This window comes from Amblyraja radiata, chromosome 37 (assembly GCF_010909765.2).
Source record: "Amblyraja radiata isolate CabotCenter1 chromosome 37, sAmbRad1.1.pri, whole genome shotgun sequence".
NCBI classification, from domain to species: Eukaryota; Metazoa; Chordata; class Chondrichthyes; order Rajiformes; family Rajidae; genus Amblyraja; species Amblyraja radiata.
This window is the reverse complement of record NC_045992.1, coordinates 21,211,343-21,231,096: the sequence shown is the minus strand read 5'-3', so window position 1 is coordinate 21,231,096 and position 19,754 is coordinate 21,211,343.

Sequence of the window (19,754 nt, the reverse complement as noted above, 5' to 3'; positions counted from 1 at the left end):
TGAATGAAGTAAGCCAATCTGTGAATTAGTTAAAAATGTCAGAGTGCAGCTGAAAACAATGAACTGAAGCAAGAGATCAGAAATGTTCTCAACCAGGTGGATGACCTTAATTCTGAAAACGCGCTGCTATAAGCACAGTTGGTTCAGTACAGGGAGGAGCTAAACCAGGTCCTGTCTTTGAAGGTTAATCAGTTGAAGGAGTTGTTGCAAAAGCACCAACAGCAAATTAAGAATCTTGAGAATGAGAAATCCATCTTCAAAAAGCAACGTAAAGTTGCACAAGGATCACTTACATAAAGTAATGAAAGCCTAAAGTCCTTCCAAGAAGAAAATGAGCGAATTTTGGAGTAGCTTACAGAGCTCAAAACTATTGGTTTCCAAAAAGAAGAGGATAAATATGAGACAAATGGAAGAAATGTTTTTATTTGTGTATGGGTCCCATTCTGCAACTGCGTAGTTCAAATGAGGTCTAACGAGGGTGAAGTATAGCTTCTCCTTGACAGAATTTGAACAATGATGAACGTTGAGAAGAATGAAAATGTTTTTAATTTTTGAGGAGGTGTTTGAAGATTGAGGGTGGTTGAGTTAGAAAACGAAAATCTCAAGGACAAACTTCTTGCTGAAAAGCACGCTATGTGAATCCAGGTCCGAGATCTGATGGAAAGGCACGAGGCAGATTGAAAAATGAAAAAATAAAACACAACACTGAGTTCCATCAAATCAGGGAGCAACATGAACAAGAAATATCGCAGAAGGATCAATGTCGTTTACAACTTCACAAAGAAATGCAACTTTTACGAACTCACGCCAAGGTCTGTGCACCACTTGCAGAACATGCAACTGGTTCTTTCGATTATTACACTGAACGGAAGACTGGAGAACCGGAAGGTAATTACTCAAAGTTGACCTGTTAATATTTTTGGTCGGCCATAAATGTTCCTACCGCAGATTTGTACATCTGTCGTCACGTGGCAGGGAGTAGGTTTGTCTGAAAATATTCTCGCATTAGAGTAATGGAGTGCATTTTATGACAAAACATTTACAAGCCTTCAGGATCGATTATCACAAAAAGAGGGGATGATAACCTCATTAAACAAAGCCGTAAATTATTTAAATGCTGCCACATTGGAACTAGAATAGAAACAGATGTCATTGAATCAGCAAGCAAATTTACTGCAACAGCTCCAAGCCAAAACTTTACAATGTGAAGAGCAGTTGGGCCAATATATACGATAGGTTCTTTATTGTCATTATAACATGTAAACATGTACAACAAAATTAAAAATGCCAACCAGTCAGTGCACCATTCACACATTATCTAAAAGCTAACGATACGTAAAAGAGAATATCTGAAATAAACAACTAAAATATATAACATGAAAAAAACAAGCATAAACACACAACCATACATTCTTCTGTCGATTGCACAATCCCTTTGGTATGTAGCGCACCTGCGCTCATTTGGTGGCTATATTGTGTAGTTATTGCTGTGGGATAAAAACTGTTTTTGAGTCTGTTTGTCCTTGTCCTCATTGATCTGTACCGTCTGCCTGGCGGCAACAGTTCAAACAGGGAGAGTCCGGGGTGGGAAATGTCCTTTATAATGTTCTGGGATTTCTTGAGACAGTGGGAACTGTGTAGGTCCTCCAAGGTGAGGAGAGGGCAGCCGACAATCTTCTGGGCGTTGTCAATAGCCCTCTGGAGCGCTTTCCTCTTAGCCGATGTGCAGCTGGTGTACCACACGCATACACAGTATGTTAGGATGCTCTCTATGGAGCACCGACAAAAGGACAGCAGCAGTCTCTGAGTGATGTTGTTCTTCCTGAGCACCCTCAGGAAGTGCAGTCTCTGCTGGACCTTTTTCAGCAGCGCAGAGGTGTTCACGCTCCATGTCAGATCCTCCTCAAAGTGGATTCCCAGGAAGCGGAAATCCGCCACCCTCTCTACACAGTCCCCTCTGATGATTAATGGTGTAATGTCCGTTTTCTTCTTCCTGTAGTCTATTATGAGCTCCTTGGTCTTTGAGGTGTTTAGGAGCAGGTTATTCGCTCCACACCACACTGTCAGCTGCTCCACCTCATCCCTGTAGGCGTACTCACCCCCCCCCCAGAGATGAGCCCCACCACTGTGGTGTCATCCGCGAATTTGACAATGATGTTACTGTGGTGGGCGGGGGTGCAGTCATATGTGTAGATGGTGTAAAGCAGGGGGCTCAGCACGCAGCCCTGTGGAGAGCCGGTACTGAGGCTGAGGGCCGTGGATGTGTGATGGCCCACTCTGACATATGCAGATGATTTCAGGGTTGCAACATCAGGAGCACGTTCTGGTGTGTGAAGCAGGTCAGCTCAAGCAGACTCTGCAAGAGAAAGACAAATCCCTGCAACAGCAGGGAGATGAGCTTGGACATCTTCAGAAGAAAGCTGCAGAACACCATGCCCTGGAAATGCAATCCATGCAAAACATGGAAACCATTTCCAAACTTCAAAGTCAAATCCAAGACATGACCTTGAAAACTCACAAACTAAAGCACACCATCGAGGAGAGAGACTTGCTGCTGCCTGTAAAGTGGAAGATTGTGACAAACTCAAGAAGGTTTATTCTGAAATGGACGACACTGTTTCACAACTTAGTGCACAACTGCCAGCTGCCAATTCTGAAGCTGAGAGATTGAAATGTGTTATAAAGAAAAGGAAATGTCTCTCTCTCAAATAGGGGCTCACATAGCAGCTTGCAAAGAGGAGGAGAGCCAGAGGCTTCTCTCTGAAGATTATCATATAGCCACAGAGAAACAGAACCTAAACGTTGACTGTGAAAGTCTGAAGCATACACTGGACATCCTAACTCATGAGAAGAAATGAAAATCTCAAGGATAAGCTTCTTGCTGAAAAGCACATCATGAGAACGCAGGTCCGAGATCTGATGGAATGGCACGAGGCAGATTTGAAAAATTTCAAAAGAAAACACTGAGTTACATAAAATCAGTGAGCAACATGAACAAGAAATATCGCAGTAGGATCAATGCCGTTTACAACTTCAGAAATAACTTTTACGACTTCACGCCAAGGTCTGTGCACCACTTGCAGAACAAGCAACTGGTTCTTTAGATTATTACACTGAACGGAAGATTGTAGAACTGAGAAATCCATCTTCAAAGAGCCATGGAAAGTTGCATAGGGTTCCCTTAAACAAAGCAATGAAAGCCTAAAGTTCTTACAAGAAGAAAATGAGCAAATTTTGGAGCAGCTTTCAGAGTTCAAGGCTATTGGTTTCCAAAAAGAAGAGGATAAATATGAAACAAATGAAGCAATTAATTCAAGAGCTTCCCACATGCCGCAGTGGTGGCTGTTTATGTTTAATCGTTATGTAGTTTTGTATCTTGTTGCTTTTTTTGTATGACTGTATGGTAAATCAAATGTCACTGTACCTCGGTACACGTGACAATAAAGGACCATTAAACCATTGAATGCAAATTAATGATTTCATCCCCTGATTTCATTAATGATAATTTTAATTTTAATGTCTGAATACCAAGGCGGAATTGAAAACCTAACTATTGGTGCACTTGAATTACAAATGTTGCGCATGTGTGATTTCCATTCTAAGTTGTCCAGTTTTTATCACTGTTAGGAGGTATTAATCATTTGTTAACTTCCTCAGTTGTTGAAAGAGCCCAAGGAAAAACTCCATGAAAAGGAAGAGGTACTGTTGGGAAGGACACAAGTTGTGGATGTGGTGCAGAAAGAGCTCGATGGGAAGAATCGGGAGCTAATGGTAAGGAAATCATTGTTTGCTGCTGTGTGAATCTCTATTACAAAGAAAGAGGCCCGAGAGCCGTCTGAGCGGTCGCAGAGGGAGGAACCCAAATCTGCAACGTTCCATTCGCATTTCAAAACAAGTGGGCTTGAGGAAGCCGCTGATTGGTGGAAGCAGACAAGAGGGAGCAGCTGATTGGGAGTCAGATCCCTGCTGATTGTATTGTGGCAGTTTATATTGTATTGTACTGTGTATTGTATCCTAGGTAAGAGGGGAGTATGAGTGCCAGGGCAGTTTACTGTTCTGGATCTCAGATGTGGGAGGTCAAGGAATCTGATAGCCTTCCAGACGTCCACATCTGCGCCAGGTGCGTTGAGATGGGGCTCCTAAGGGGTCGTATTAGGAACCTGGAGCAGCACCTCGATGACCTCCGTCTGGTCAGGGAGAGCGAGGAAGTCATTGAGAGGAGTTACAGAGAGGTGGTCACTCCAAGACCACAGGAGGCAGGCAAGTGGGTCACGGTTAGGAGGGACAAGGGGCACAGGCAGGGACTAGAGATTACCCCGGTGGCTGTACAACTTGACAATAAGTACTCCTGTTTGAGTACTGTTGGGGGGAACAGCCTACCTGGTAGTAGCAACAGCGGCCGGGCCTCCGGTACAGAGACCGGTCCTGTTGCTCAGAAGGATAAGGAAAAGAAGAGGAGGGAATTAGTAATAGGGAACTCTATAGTAGGGGGTCAGACAGACGATTCTGTGGATGCAGTCGGGAGACCCGGATGGTAGTTTGCCTCCCTGGTGCCAGGGTCTGGGATGTGTCTGAACGTGTCCAAGATATCCTGAAATGGGAGGGAGAGGAGCCCGAGGTCGTGGTACATATAGGTACCAATGACATAGGTAGAAAAAGAGAAGAGGTCCTGAAAGAAGAATTTAGGGAGTTAGGAGGAGAGTTAAAGAGAAGGACCGCAAAGGTAACAATCTCGGGAATACTGCCTGTGCCACGCGACTGTGAGAGTAGGAACGGAGCAAAGTGGAGGATAAATGCGTGGCTGAAGGACTGGTGCAGAGGGCAGGGATTCAAGTTTCTGGATCATTGGGACCTCTTTTGTGGAAGGTGCGACCAATACAAAAAGGATGGGTTGCACTTGAACCCAAGGGGGACCAATATCCTGGCGGGGAGGTTTTCAAAGGCTACTGAGGAGACTTTAAACTAGAACGGTTGGGGGGGAGGGACTCAAATAGGGAAAGCTAGTAGTCAGTGTAGCACTCGGACACAAAATGTAGGGGAGAAAGAAGAAAAATATAATAAACAGAGAATACGAGGGGGTGGGTTTCTTAAATGTGTATATTTTAATGCTAGGAGCATTGTAAGAAAGGTGGATCAGCTTAGAACCTGGATAGACACCTGGAAGTATGATGTTGTGGCGATCAGTGAAACATGGTTGCAGGAGGGCTGTGATTGGAAACTAAATATTCCAGGATTTCGTTGCTTCAGGTGTGATAGAATTGGAGGGGCAAGAGGTGGAGGCGTTGCATTGCTTATCAGGGAAGATATTACAGCAGTGCTTTGGCAGGATAGATTAGAGGGCTCGTCTAGGGACGCTATTTGGGTGGAACTGAAAAATGGGAAAGGGGTAGCAACACTTATAGGGGTGTATTATAGACCGCCTAATGTGGAGCGAGAATTGGAAGAGCAAATATGTAAGGAGATCGCAGATATTAGTAGTAAGCACAAGGTAGTGATTGTGGGAGATTTCAATTTTCCACACATAGACTGGGAAACACATTCTGTAAATGGGCTGGATGGTTTGGAGTTTGTAAAATGTGTGCAGGATAGTTTTTTGCAGCAATACATAGAGGTACCTACTAGAGAATGGGCAGTGCTGGACGTCCTGTTAGGGAATGAGACGGGTCAGGTGGCGGAGGTATGTGTTGGGTAACACTTCGGGTCCAGTGATCAGAATACCATTAGTTTCACTATAATTATGGAGAGGGTCAGAACTGGACCTAGGGTTGAGATTTTTGATTGGAGAAAGGCTAACTTTGAGGAGATGCGAAAGGATTTAAAAGTAGTAAATTGGGACATTTTGTTTGATGGGAAGGATGTGGAGGAGAAATGGAGGACATTTAAACATGAAATTTTAAGAGTATAGAATCTTTATGTCTCTGTTCGGTTGAAAGGAAATAGTTAAATTGGAAAGAGCCATGGTTTTCAAGGGAAATTGGACACTTGGTTCGGATAAAGAGAGAGATCTACAATAATTATAGGCAGCATGGAGTAAATGAGGTGCTTGAGGAGTATAAAGAATGTAAAAAGAATCTTAAGAAATAAATTAGAAAAGCTAAAAGAAGATATGAGGTTGCTTTGGCAAGTAAGGTGAAAGTAAATCCAAAGGGTTTCTACAGCTATATTAATAGCAAAGGGACAACGAGGGATAAAATTGGTCCATTAGAGAGTCAGAGTGGACAGCTATCTGCAGAGCCAAAAGAGATGGGGGAGATATTGAACAATTTCTTTCCTTCGGTATTTCACAAGGAGAAGGGTATTGAATTATGTTAGGTAAGGGAAACAAGTAGGGTAGCTATGGAAACTATGAGAGTCAAAAAAGAGGAAGTACTGACTCTTTTGAAATATATAAAAGTGGATAAGTCTCCAGGTCCTGGCAGGATATTCCCTAGGACATTGAGGGAAGTTAGTGTAGAAATAGCAGGGGCTATGACAGAAATATTTCAAATGTCATTAGAAACGGGAAGGATTGGCGTACTGCGCATGTTGTTCCATTGTTTAAAAAGTGGTCTAAGAGTAAACCTTGCAATTATAGACCTGTTAGTTTGACGTCAGTGGTGGGCAAATTAATGGAAAGGATACTTAGAGATAATATATATAAGCATCTGGATAAACAGGGTCTGATTAGGGACAGTCAACATGGATTTGTGCCTGGAAGGTCATGTTTGACTAATCTTCTTGAATTTTTTGAAGAGGTTACTCGGGAAATTGATGAGGGTAAAGCAGTGGATGTTGTATATATGAACTTCAGTAAGGCCTTTGACAAGGTTCCTCATGGAAGGTTGGTTAAGAAGGTTCAATGGTTGGGTATTAATGGTGGAGTTGCAAGATGGATTCAACAGTGGCTGAATGGGAGATGCCAGAGAGTAATGGTGGATGGTTGTTTGTCAGTTTGGAGGCCAGTGACTAGTGGGGTGCCACAGGGACCTGTGTTGGGTCCACTGTTGTTTGTCATGTACATCAATAATCTGGATGATGGTGTGGTAAATTGGATTAGTAAGTATGCAGATGATACTAAGATAGGTGGGGTTGTGGATAATGAAGTAGATTTTCAAAGTCTACAGAGAGATTTATGCCAGTTGGAAGAGTGGGCTGAAAGATGGCAGATGGAGTTTAATGCTGATAAGTGTGAGGTGCTACATCTTGGCAGGACAAATCAAAATAGGACGTACATGGTAAATGGTAGGGAATTGAAGAATGCAGGTGAACAGAGGGATCTGGGAATAACTGTGCACAGTTCTCTGAAAGTGGAATCTCATGTAGATAGGGTGGTAAAGAAAGCTTTTGGTGTGCTGGCCTTTATAAATCAGAGCATTGAGTATAGAAGTTGGGATGTAATGTTAAAATTGTACAAAGCATTGGTGAGGCCAATTCTGGAGTATGGTGTACAATTTTGGTCGCCTAATTATAGGAAGGATGTCAACAAAATAGAGAGAGTACAGAGGAGATTTACTAGAATGTTGCCTGGGTTTCAGCAACTAAGTTACAGAGAAAGGTTGAACAAGTTAGGGCTTTATTCTTTGGAGCGCAGAAGGTTAAGGGGGGGACTTGATAGAGGTCTTTAAAATGATGAGAGGGGTAGACAGGGTTGACGTGGAAAAGCTTTTCCCACTGAGAGTAGGGAAGATTCAAACAAGAGGACATGACTTGAGAATTAAGGGACTGAAGTTTAGGGGTAACATGAGGGGGAGCTTCTTTACTCAGAGAGTGGTGGCTGTGTGGAATGAGCTTCCAGTGAAGGTGGTGGAGGCAGGTTCGTTTTTATCATTTAAAAATAAATTGGATATTTATATGGACGGGAAAGGAATGGAGGGTTATGGTCTGAGCGCAGGTATATGGGACTAGGGGAGAATACGTGTTCGGCACGGACTAGAAGGGTCGAGATGGCCTGTTTCCGTGCTGTAATTGTTATATGGTTATATGGTTCTATCTATCAGCAGCTAGGCATTTGTCTTGCATGGCAGTACTGCTATCACAACCCAATCTGACTATAGAAAGATGTACTACCTTGAACCCAGCTACACTGATGCCGACCGAGGAAGACGGGGAACCGTACAATTGCCTGGAAGAGACTGACAAGTTAGTGTTGCCAAGACCAGACCTCAAGGACATCGCCTTGAAAGACTCAGACCTGACATTGTACATCGACGGGCCCTGCAAGAAGAATGAGACTGGAACAAACCAATCGGGTTTTGCAGTGGTCACGGAAACCGAGACACTGAAAGCCGAAGCACTGCCACCGCATTACTCTGCACAAGCTGCAGAATTAGTCGCACTTATAGAAGCCTGCAGACTAGCAGAGGGAAAGAGGGTTAACATCTACACAGACAGTGCCTACGCTTTCTCCACGGTACGTCTTTGCCGCACAATGGAGGAACCGAGGAATGGTTACCTCCACAGGAAAACCCAAACTGCATAAGGATCTCATTCTTAACCTTCTTGGAGCCGTGCTACTGCCAAAAGCAATAGCAATTTGCAAATGTGCCGCACACACCAAAGGAACAGACTCAATCAGTAATGGAAACCTAAGAGCTGATGCAGCTGCCAAGGAGGCAGCCCAGCGAACCCCAGACCATAAAGAAGAGTTTGGACTGGAGATACAAGAAGTGGACCACAACGGAAAAATACAAATGGAAAATGGATGAAGCGGAAAAATAGGAGGATGGACTATGGAGATATAAAGATGGACGCTTGATATTGCCAAAGTCCCTATTCAGATTTGCCTGTGTAATTAACCATGGGGTAACCCATGTCTCAACAGGAGGAATGGTGTAATTAGTCGAGAAGGTGTTCAAAACCTATGGGTTTACGAGTAATGCAAAGAGGTACTGCGAAACGTGCGAGATATGTGCCAGGTACAATCCACAAGGAAACATGAAGAAACAACAAGGGAAGTACCCACAATTAAGGTACCCATTTCAAAATTTAAATATGAACTTTATTGAATTAACCCCCTCGCAAGGGAAGAAATATTGTTTAGTGATTATTGATGTATTTCCCCGATAGGTGGAAGTTTTTCCCTCTGCCAATGCAAACGAGTTGACAGTGGCAAAAGCTCTCCTCAGGGACATCATACCAAGGTTCGGGATACCAGAGAAAATATAAAGTGACAATGGGAGCCATTTTGTCAATGAGGTAATAGAGAAACTCACGGCGACCCTAAAAATACAATTAAAACATCACTGCTCTTACCACCCACAGTCTGCAGGGTTAGTAGAGAGGACTAATGGAACTATTAAAAGCAAATTAAGGAAGGCAATGGGGGAAACAGGATTCTCCTGGATAGATTGCCTCCCATTAGTCTTATTAAATATAAGAATGCTGCCAAGTACGAGGGGAATGTCTCCGTACGAAATACTGTATGGTAAACCATTCCAATACCCTGTTCTACAAAAGTTTTCTGAGACAGTAAGTGAAGATAGTACCCTAGTACAGTACATGAAGAAAATGCAAATAAACAAATATCGCGTGTTGAAAGGTTTAACAGGTCTTGATCAAGTGGAAGGGAATCTCGTGGAGGAATTAAAGACTGGGTGTTCGTAAAAATTATCAAAAGAAAAAGGTGGTCAAGCCCTCGGTGGGAAGGTCCGTATCAAGAAGTATAACCATATAACAATTACAGCACGGAAACAGGCCATCTCGGCCCTACAAGTCCATGCCGAACAACTTTTTACCCTTAGTCCCACCTGCCTGCACTCATACCATAACCCTCCATTCCCTTCTCATCCATATGCCTATCCAATTTATTTTTAAATGATACCAACGAACCTGCCTCCACCACTTCCACTGGAAGCTCATTCCACACCGCTACCACTCTCTGAGTAAAGAAGTTCCCCCTCATGTTACCCCTAAACTTCTGTCCCTTAATTCTCAAGTCATGTCCTCTTGTTTGAATCTTCCCTATTCTCTAAGGGAAAAGCTTGTCCACATCAACTCTGTCTATCCCTCTCATCATTTTAAAGACCTCTATCAAGTCCCCCCTTAACCTTCTGTGCTCCAGAGAATAAAGACCTAACTTATTCAACCTTTCTCTGTAACTTAGTTGTTGAAACCCAGGCAACATTCTAGTAAATCTCCTCTGTACTCTCTCAATTTTGTTGACATCCTTCCTATAATTGGGCGACCAAAATTGTACACCATACTCCAGATTTGGTCTCACCAATGCCTTGTACAATTTTAACATTACATCCCAGCTTCTATACTCAATGCTCTGATTTATAAAGGCTAGCATACCAAAAGTTTTCTTTACCACCCTATCTATATGAGATTCCACCTTCAAGGAACTATGCACGGTTATTCCCAGATCCCTCTGTTCAACTGTATTCTTCAATTCCCTACCATTTACCATGTACGTCCTATTTTGATTTGTCCTGCCAAGGTGTAGCACCTCACATTTATCAGCATTGAACTCTATCTGCCATCTTTCAGCCCATTCTTCCAAATGGCCTAAATCACTCTGTAGACTTTGGAAATCCTCTTCATTATCCACAACACCCCCTATCTTGGTATCATCTGCATACTTACTAATCCAATTTACCACACCTTCATCCAGATCATTGATGTACATGACAAACAACAAAGGACCCAACACCGATCCCTGAGGCACCCCACTAGTCACCTGCCTCCAACACGACAAACAACCATCCACCATTACCCTCTGGCTTCTCCCATTCAGCCACTGTTGAATCCATCTTGCTACTCCTGCATTTATACCCAACAGTTGAACCTTCTTAACCAACCTTCCATGAGGAACCTTGTCAAAGGCCTTACTAAAGTCCATATAGACAACATCCACTGCTTTACCCTCGTCAATTTCCCTAGTAACCTCTTCAAAAAATTCAAGAAGATTGGTCAAACATGACCTTCCAGGCACAAATCCATGCTGATTGTTCCTAATCAGACCCTGTTTATCCAGATGCTTATATATATTATCTCTAAGTATATTTTCCAATAATTTGCCCACCACTGAAGTCAAACTAACAGGCCTATAATTGCTAGGTTTACTCTTAGAACCCTTTTTAAACAATGGAACAACATGCGCAGTACGCCAATCCTCGGGGACTATTCCCGTTTCTAATGACATTTGAAATATGTCTGTCATAGCCCCGGCTATTTCTACACTAACTTCCCTCAATGTCCTAGGGAATATCCTGTCAGGACCTGGAGACTTATCCACTTTTATATTTTTCAAAAGTGTCAGTACTTCTTTTACTTTGATACTCATAGTATCCATAGCTACTCTACTAGTTTCCCTTACCTCACATAATTCAATATCCTTCTCCTTGGTGAATACCGAAGAAAATAAATTGTTCAATATCTCCCCCATCTCTTTTGGCTCTGCAGATAGCTGTCCACTCTGTCTCTCCAATGGACCAATTTTATACCTCGTTATCCTTTTACTATTAATATAGCTGTAGAAACCCTTTGGATTTACTTTCACCTTACTTGCCAAAGCAATCTCATGACTTCTTTTAGCTTTTCTAATTTCTTTCTTAGGATTCTTTTTACATTCCTTATACTCCTCAAGCACCTCATTTACTCCATGCTGCCTATAATTATTGTAGTTCTCCCTCTTTTTCCGAACAAGACGTCCAATTTCCCTTGAAAACCAGGGCTCTTTCCAATTCTTACTGTTTCCTTTCAACCGAACAGGAACATAAAGATTCTGTACTCTTAAAATTTCCCCTTTAAATGTCCTCCATTTCTCTTCTACATCCTTCCTATAAAACAAAATGTCCCAGTTCACTCCTTTTAAATCATTTCGCATCTCATCAAAGTTAGCCTTTCTCCAATCAAAAATCTCAACCCTAGGTCCAGTTCTGACCCTCTCCATAATTATATTGAAACTAATGGTATTGTGATCACTGGACCCGAAGTGCTCCCCAACGCATACCTCCGCCACCTGTCCCGTCTCATTTCCTAACAGGAGGTCCAACACTGCCCCTCCTCTAGTAGGTACCTCTATGTATTGCTGCAAAAAACTATCCTGCACACATTTTACAAACTCCAAACCATCCAGCCCATTTACCGAATGTGTTTCCCAGTCTATGTGTGGAAAGTTGAAATCTCCCACAATCACTACTTTGTGCTTACTACTAATATCTGCTATCTGCTTACATATTTTCTCTTCCAATTCTCGATCCCCATTTGGCAGTCTATAATACACCCCTATAAGTGTTGCTACACCTTTCCCACTTCTCAGTTCCACCCAAATAGCCTCCCTAGATGAGCCCCCCAATCTATCCTGCCAAAGCACTGCTGTAATATCTTCCCTGACTAGCAAAGCAACACCTCCACCTCTTGCCCCTCCAATTCTATCACACCTGAAGCAACAAAATCCGGGAATATTTAGTTTCCAATCACAGCCCTCATGCAACCATGTTTCACTGATCGCCACAATATCATACTTCCAGGTGTCTATCCAGACTCTAAGCTCATCCACCTTTCTTACAATGCTCCTAGCATTAAAATATGCACATTTAAGAAACCCCCCGCCTCTTATTCTCTGTTTATTTCCTTTTTTTTTCTTTCTCCTCTTGTGTCCGAGTGCTTCCCTTTTCTGCTTCCTGCCTCCCATTCTGTCTACTAGCTTTCTCTATTTGAGTCCCTCGCCCCAACCATTCTAGTTTAAAGTCTCCCCAGTAGCCTTTGCAAATTTCCCCGCCAGGATATTGGTCCCCCTCGGGTTTAAGTGCAACCCATCCTTTCTGTACAGGTCCCACCTTCCCCAAAAGAAGTCCCAATGATCCAGAAACTTGAATCCCTGCCCTCTGCACCATTCTTTCAGCCACGCATTTATCCTCCACCTCGATCCATTCCTACTCTCACTGTCGCGTGGCACAGGCAGTAATCCTGAGATTGTTACCTTTTTGGTCCTTTTCCTTAACTCTCCTCCCAACTCCCTAAATTCTCCCTTCAGGACCTCTTCCCTTTTTTTTACCTATGTCATTGGTACCTATATGTACCACGACCTCAGGCTCCTCTCCCTCTGATTTCAGGATATCTTGGACGCGTTGAGACACGTCCGAGACCTTGGCACCAGGGAGGCAGACCACCATCCTGGTCTCCCGACTGCGTCCACAGAATCGCCTATCCGACCCCCTAACAATAGAGTCCCCAATTACTATTGCCCTCTTCTTTTTGTCCCTGCCTTCAGGAGTAACAGGGCCAGTCTCTGTGCTGGAGGCCCGTCTGCTCTCGCTACCCCCGGGCAAGCTGTCACCCCCATCCGTACTCAAACAGGAGTACTTATTTGCAAGGTGTACCGACATTGGAGTACTCACTCGTCCCTGCCTCTGCCCCTTGCCCTTCCTTAGCGTGACCCACATGTCTCTCTTCCGTGGTTTTGGAGTGACCGCCTCCCTGTAACTCCCCTCTATGACCTCCTCACTCTCCCTGACCAGACAGAGGTCATCGAGCTGCTGCTCCAGGATCCTAATACGGTCCCTTAGGAGCCCCATCCCGCTGCACCTGGTGCAGATGTGGACGTCTGGAGGGCCATCCGACACCATGACCTCCCACATCTGACATCCCGAACAGTACACTGCTCTGGCTGTCATTCTCCCGCCTTACCCTGGATCCAATACAAGTATAATACAATAGAAACTGCTGGGAGAAATCAGCAGGTATCTGACTCACAACAGCTGCTCCCTCTTGATCTTTAAACTGCACCTTTATTATATAAACAAAAAGCTCTGTACCTTTAACCAGAAAGCAGAAATGCTAACCTGAGGTTGCACCCAATCAGCTGCTTCCTCTAGTCTGCTTCCACCAATCAGCGGCTTCCACCAGAACCCTCCCTATGAAGTGTGGAACGTTACAGACTTTGGTAAAAGCCGTGACCCTCCTCCACTCGCTCCAACGGTCGCGGGCCTCTGTAAAAGCAAGCCCCGCGCCCGATTTATATACTCACCGCCCTGACCCTCCTCCACTCGCTCCAACGGTCGCGGGCCTCTCTCCAACGGTCGCGGGCCTCCTTACTAGTTACTACTTACTACTCCCACTGCAGTAAGAATTGCCGAAAGGCCAACGTGGGTACATATCACACACTGCAAAAGAGTAAAATTCCCAACTTCAGAGTTAGAGAAATGGGGACCGATGACGGCTGACGGCCTGTATAGGTCCAGTAACGATCTGAAACCTACACCTCCGAAACCATGAAGTGGGGGCTGAATATTCTGAGTGGAATTGCATTAATCACCACAGCATATGCGAAGTATACACAAGAGATGCTGTGAAGGGGTTAGCCGAACAACTAGATCGGACCAGTCTAATGGCTTGGCAGAATACAATGGCCTTAGACATGCTACTAGCAGACAAGGGAGGAGTATGTGTAATGTTCGGATCATCTTGTTGTACCTTTATTCCCAATAATACCGCACCTGATGGGTCGGTCTCCAGGGCCCTGGCTGGACTCACTTCACTGGCAGAGGAATTGGCTGAGAATTAAGGAGTCGTCACCTCCTGGACAGGGTTCCTGGACTCATGGTTCGGGAAATGGAAATTTGTTCTTATTTCTGCACGAACCACTCTCATAGTAATTGCAGGGGTACTGGTCTGACTGGGCAACATCCCCTGTGTGAGAGGACTAGCCGAGCGGCTGATTGAAACGGCCCTCACGAAGAAAATGACTATGTTATACAAACTGATACCAACCAAAGCAGAAGAAAGACAATGCAATGAAATTGACTTGAGAGAAACATTCCTGACTGATTGAATCCTCATGAATGATCGAACTACAGAAAGTCGAGAGAACATGTGAACTTCAACTCGAAGGACATAAATTTGTTTTAGATTATAATTCAGTAAATTTGTATAAACAGGAGGAAAATGATGGAAAATGTATGTATCTATTACCTTGTGTATTCTATCTGTGTCAGTCCAAGATCGCTTACCAAAACTGCCTAGGGTGCAAGTAATTAACAGGTTTCAGCCAAGTGATTGGGAGCAATCGCATAGCTTGCAAACTGCTTATCTTGCTCCGGCGAAACATTCCACAGCTAAATGTTATTTCTTTTTAATTCTGAGTCTCCTTGTTAATTACCATTTGTCTGGATGCTTTCTGGTTTCAATCAATGTATAAAAGAGATGTTCTTCAGTATTAGCACAGAGAGGACTCCTACAGGCACTTGTGCTCTGTGTGACTCTCTCTCTCACAATAAAGTTCATTCAGTTTCTACCTCAGTTTTTCTAATAGTCTTTGTTGGAAAATTTCTAACAAAGACAAGCACCTGTTGGCTGGCTGCCGTGTGCACTGAACCTTAACCGGAACAAACAAATACATCAATGCAGGCTTGTTGGTAGTAGCAAATATTCAAAGGATGACTTAAAGTTTCAGCTTGGTCTCTGTCTGTGTTGCAGGATGAGAAGTGAAAATGCTGCCAGACTTGGTATGTGTGCTTTTGGATTTAGGATCACTGTCAATGGCTTATGATCTGTCTCGATTACAAACCTTCTACCATGTGAAACCTCCTAACACCAAAAATCAATGCAAGAGCCTCTCCCTCTATTTCCACATACTTTCTCTCACTGGCACTGAGTGTTCAGGACGCAAATGCTATTGGCCTCTCCTCTCCATTTTCTAGCACATGAGAGATCACAGTACCAACACTGAATGGTGAAGCATTGCATGCTAACTTCATTGGCATATTCACATCGTAATGAACAAGCATTGTACTCTCTGCCAACTGAACTTTACATGACTTGAAAGCTTGGTCACATTCACGTGTCCACTTCCATGGTACATCTTTTCTCAAGAGCTTGTTCAAGGGATGTAAACAGGTGTACAGATTTGGCACGAACATCCCATAATAATGTACTAATCCTAAAAAGGATCGTATCTCAGATATGTTTCTGGGAGTGGGCGCGTTCTTGATCGCATCAACTTTACCCTTGGTGGGGTGTAGACCATCCTTGTCTATCTTATGACCCAAGTATTCTACCGAGTTCTGAAAGAACTCACATTTTTTTGTCTTCACTCTTACACTGCGTGTTTCAAGGCGTTTGAGTACCACTTCCAACCTTTCATCATGTGCCTGCCTGTCAGGGGCCGAGATGAGGATGTCATCCAAATGACACACCACACCTTCAATTCCTTCTAGAATTTGTGCCATCACCCCTGGAAAAATCCCTGAGGCTGATCAAATGCCAAATGGGAGCCTATTGAACTGAAACAATCCCAAATGCGTGTTGAAAGTCAGCTTGGATTTAGATTCGTCACCTACACCTAACTGCACAGTCATTTGTCAAGTCCATTTTTGTGAAGACTTGGCCGCCTGTGATGGTGCTAAACAAATCCTCTGCCGTCGGTAGGGTATCTGGTATGCTACCTTCAAGTACCAGGTTTACGGTTACCTTATATTCCCCACAAAGTCTAACACTACCATCAGGTTTAGCTACAACTACAATAGGTGTTGCCCTTTTACTACTTTCTACCTTACTGATAATATTCTCAGCTCCAAGTCTTTTCAGTTCTTTCTCAACCTTGTCTTTAAGTGCATACGGCATGGCCCATGGTTTACAATGCACTGGTTTCTCATCCTGCTTCATGCGTACTTTCGCCTTGTACCCCTTGATTGGCTCTCCCTGGTCACCGAACACCTTCGGATGTTGCTCGATTACGTCCTCTGGACACTTGAATTCTTCATGAACGAGGAATAACTAATATAACTACTCTTTATATCTACGAGAGGCAACTTCACCTGTTGCTCCTTATACCTAACTGGTACCTGTATGCATCCTAACACTGGAATCTTTTCTCCAGAGTAACCGCATAGCTCGATTCACTTCGCTTCCAAGAGGAACAGACAAGAGTGCGCTAGATGTGAGCCCAAACAGCGATAGCATGACTTTACAGTAGACTTCCTACGCTTCCATGGATAACGATTCTCTAACGTCTTTGTCGACTTATCCATCTTTGGTTTGCTGGACTGCAGCTTGTTCAACTCTTCCGCTGGTTGTCAAGAAGTTGTCCTGTCTTCTCTAGAACCCCTATCCGCCATATCCATTGACAAAGCAGTTTTACAAGCTGTTTCAAAGGTCAGGTCATACACCATCATCAGCTTACTTCGGATCCACTCACTTCTCAGTCCACACACGAAACGGTCTCTTAATGCCCGGTCTTGGAAATTTCCAAAATTACAATGAATTTATAATCTCTTGAGTGCCACATTAAAATGACTAATGTCCACCTCTGGAAGTTGGCATCTCATTCCAAATCGAAAGCGTTCAGCTATTTCTAAGGGCTTAGGGTCATAATATTCTGTTAACTTCTTAAGAATATCCTTCAGGGGCGTATCCTTTGGTTTGGCTGGAGCTAACAAATTCTTTACTGTATCATAAACATCGGGACCCATTTCAATGAGAAAAATTGCTCTTTTCCTAGCTTGAGTCGATGTACACACTGAACGTTTCCCGGCTTTGCTGGAACTCATCCAATAATCCGATGTTCCCGCCATTTTGGATTTTTAACTGTCTCACAGAATTCAAACTTTGTGACCAGATTTTCAGCTTTCCGTGACACCAAAAGTTATACAACCTTCTCCGTGCCTCTGTAGAATTCCTTATTTACACGAACAATTAAAGTTGGGGAATCCACGATCCCATCCTGCGATATCTTGTGCTCTGACACAGAATACAAGTTGACTCACTGATGACTGGAAATTAACTGTCTGTGGTTTATTCAATCATTTACAATCCTCCGACCAAAGGTGGCGGTATTACACTGTAATATTACACCGTTGGTCGGAGGATTGTAATTTTTTTATTTTATGCTGTGCCTTACATTGTTTCAAAGATTTCAAGAAATTGTCTTTCCTGTACTGCTCCAGTAAACCCATTGTAGAGAAATCCACTGACTGCAGAAAGTCCTTGGAGAAGATTTCTTGAGAGCCGTGTGTTCTTCCCAGCCCTTGGTAGCTATGACATTTCATTAAGGAGGTGGGATTCCTGTGTTATCGTTTATGCTGCTGTTTTCTTTCTAGGCTTGAACCTCTTCCTGTCAATCTACCGCCCAAGCAGTACACCATTCAACTGGAATCACACGAGGAATGCGAGGCTTTGATGATAGACCCCAGTGGACAGGTGGTGGTACGGAAGGTGTGCATTGCCAATCAATTCTTCGTGTTCTAGTTTTGATCTAATTTTCTGAGCTTTTACACTGTATCTTGTCGCTAATCGCACCCCCCGCAAACCACCCCCCCCCCCCCCCCCCCACTCCAGTGAACTGGGCAACTCTGAAAAACCTGCTTCCATGTACTTACTAACTAATACATAGGATACATAGTACATCGTTCTGGAGTGGGTGATTCAGGCAGACAACACAGAAAACCTGGCCTGGTTTCTTTGCCCAGCCTCGAGATCTGCACGTGGTTCCCCTCCCCTCGCTCAGCAACTCATCCTCTCCTGGGAGGCATGAGGTGTTTGAAATAGTCTCGTGGCTCATGTCGCACTCATGTAAATTGGTATTCAAATGCATATCTCTAATCTCTCTGTTTCCGTGATGAAACAGCGCAGTGAATACAAGCCAAGGTCTACGCCAAATCTCTAAATAAATGTAATCAATTTAGTTGTCTCATCTAAACCAGGAGAAGATCTTAAATGTAGAAGACACCTTTCTGGGAATACGGGGAGAAAGAAAAAACAGTTCATCTTTCACCACCTACATCATGCTGCATAGTGTAAGAATGGATACTTCATCCATCACCAAGGAATCGAGCGCTAACTATGGAAGCACTGTCACTGTCTGATTGACTGCAACAGTGGATTGTTTAGAATCTAGACTTCCTGTCCAATAGATCACCCATTGCTTGTTTGCTCATAAAATATATTTGGATCATAGTGTTGAAGTCGCTCCCTCCCATATGTACATTATAATGCAGATCTTTGTAACATGATAAGTAAATACAAATCTTCACATCTGTACCTTGGTATTTTACCAATTAGTTACATTCTGAAAGAACTAATTAGTTGAGGTTCATAAGTGATAGGATAGGAATTAGGCCGTTTGGCCCATCAACTCCCATTCATTCACCGCTGACCTATCTCTCCTTCGTGACCTCCTGCCTTCTCCCCATAACCTCTGACACCTGTATTAGGTTGACGTTAGTTAGCTATTGACCTCTGTTTCTGTTTTGCAGGTGAAGAGTGGAGTGCTTTTCTTCAAGCACTGGCTGCGAGGCTGCAGTTTGTACTGCTCGAAGCTGATGACTTCCCGGACCAGGTCACGCTACTTGGTTTTGGCGTAGTTTGTGACACTACATTTGCATGTTTTCATGTGCCTGGCGAGACGTTTGTAGACACACTACAACGGCTCGGGGTAAAGTGGTGAAGGAGTTATTTTAATGCTGACATGCCAATGGGGTAATCCACATGAAATACCCGACACTGGTTCGCCACTTGACTTGATTTGGTCATCGGTCCGGGAATAGATTTTCCACCAAATCCTTTGACCTTCCGGTATAAGGTAGGGTGCAGTTGGAAGTGACACCTATGTGTTTATCAAAGCTGCTAATGAGTCAAACACTGATCACAGGTGTATAAATTAATCTTGTATTAAGGTAATGTAACAGAATATAATTTATCTATTACTGTCATCTTGGTTATGTTGTCATCAGGGTGCAATTTAGAACTGCACTTTTTGGAAATTATTTTGTTTGACAAAGTTTTATTAAAAGTTAAAATAGGTCACAGACGTTTTGACTGTTTTATCACCTGTA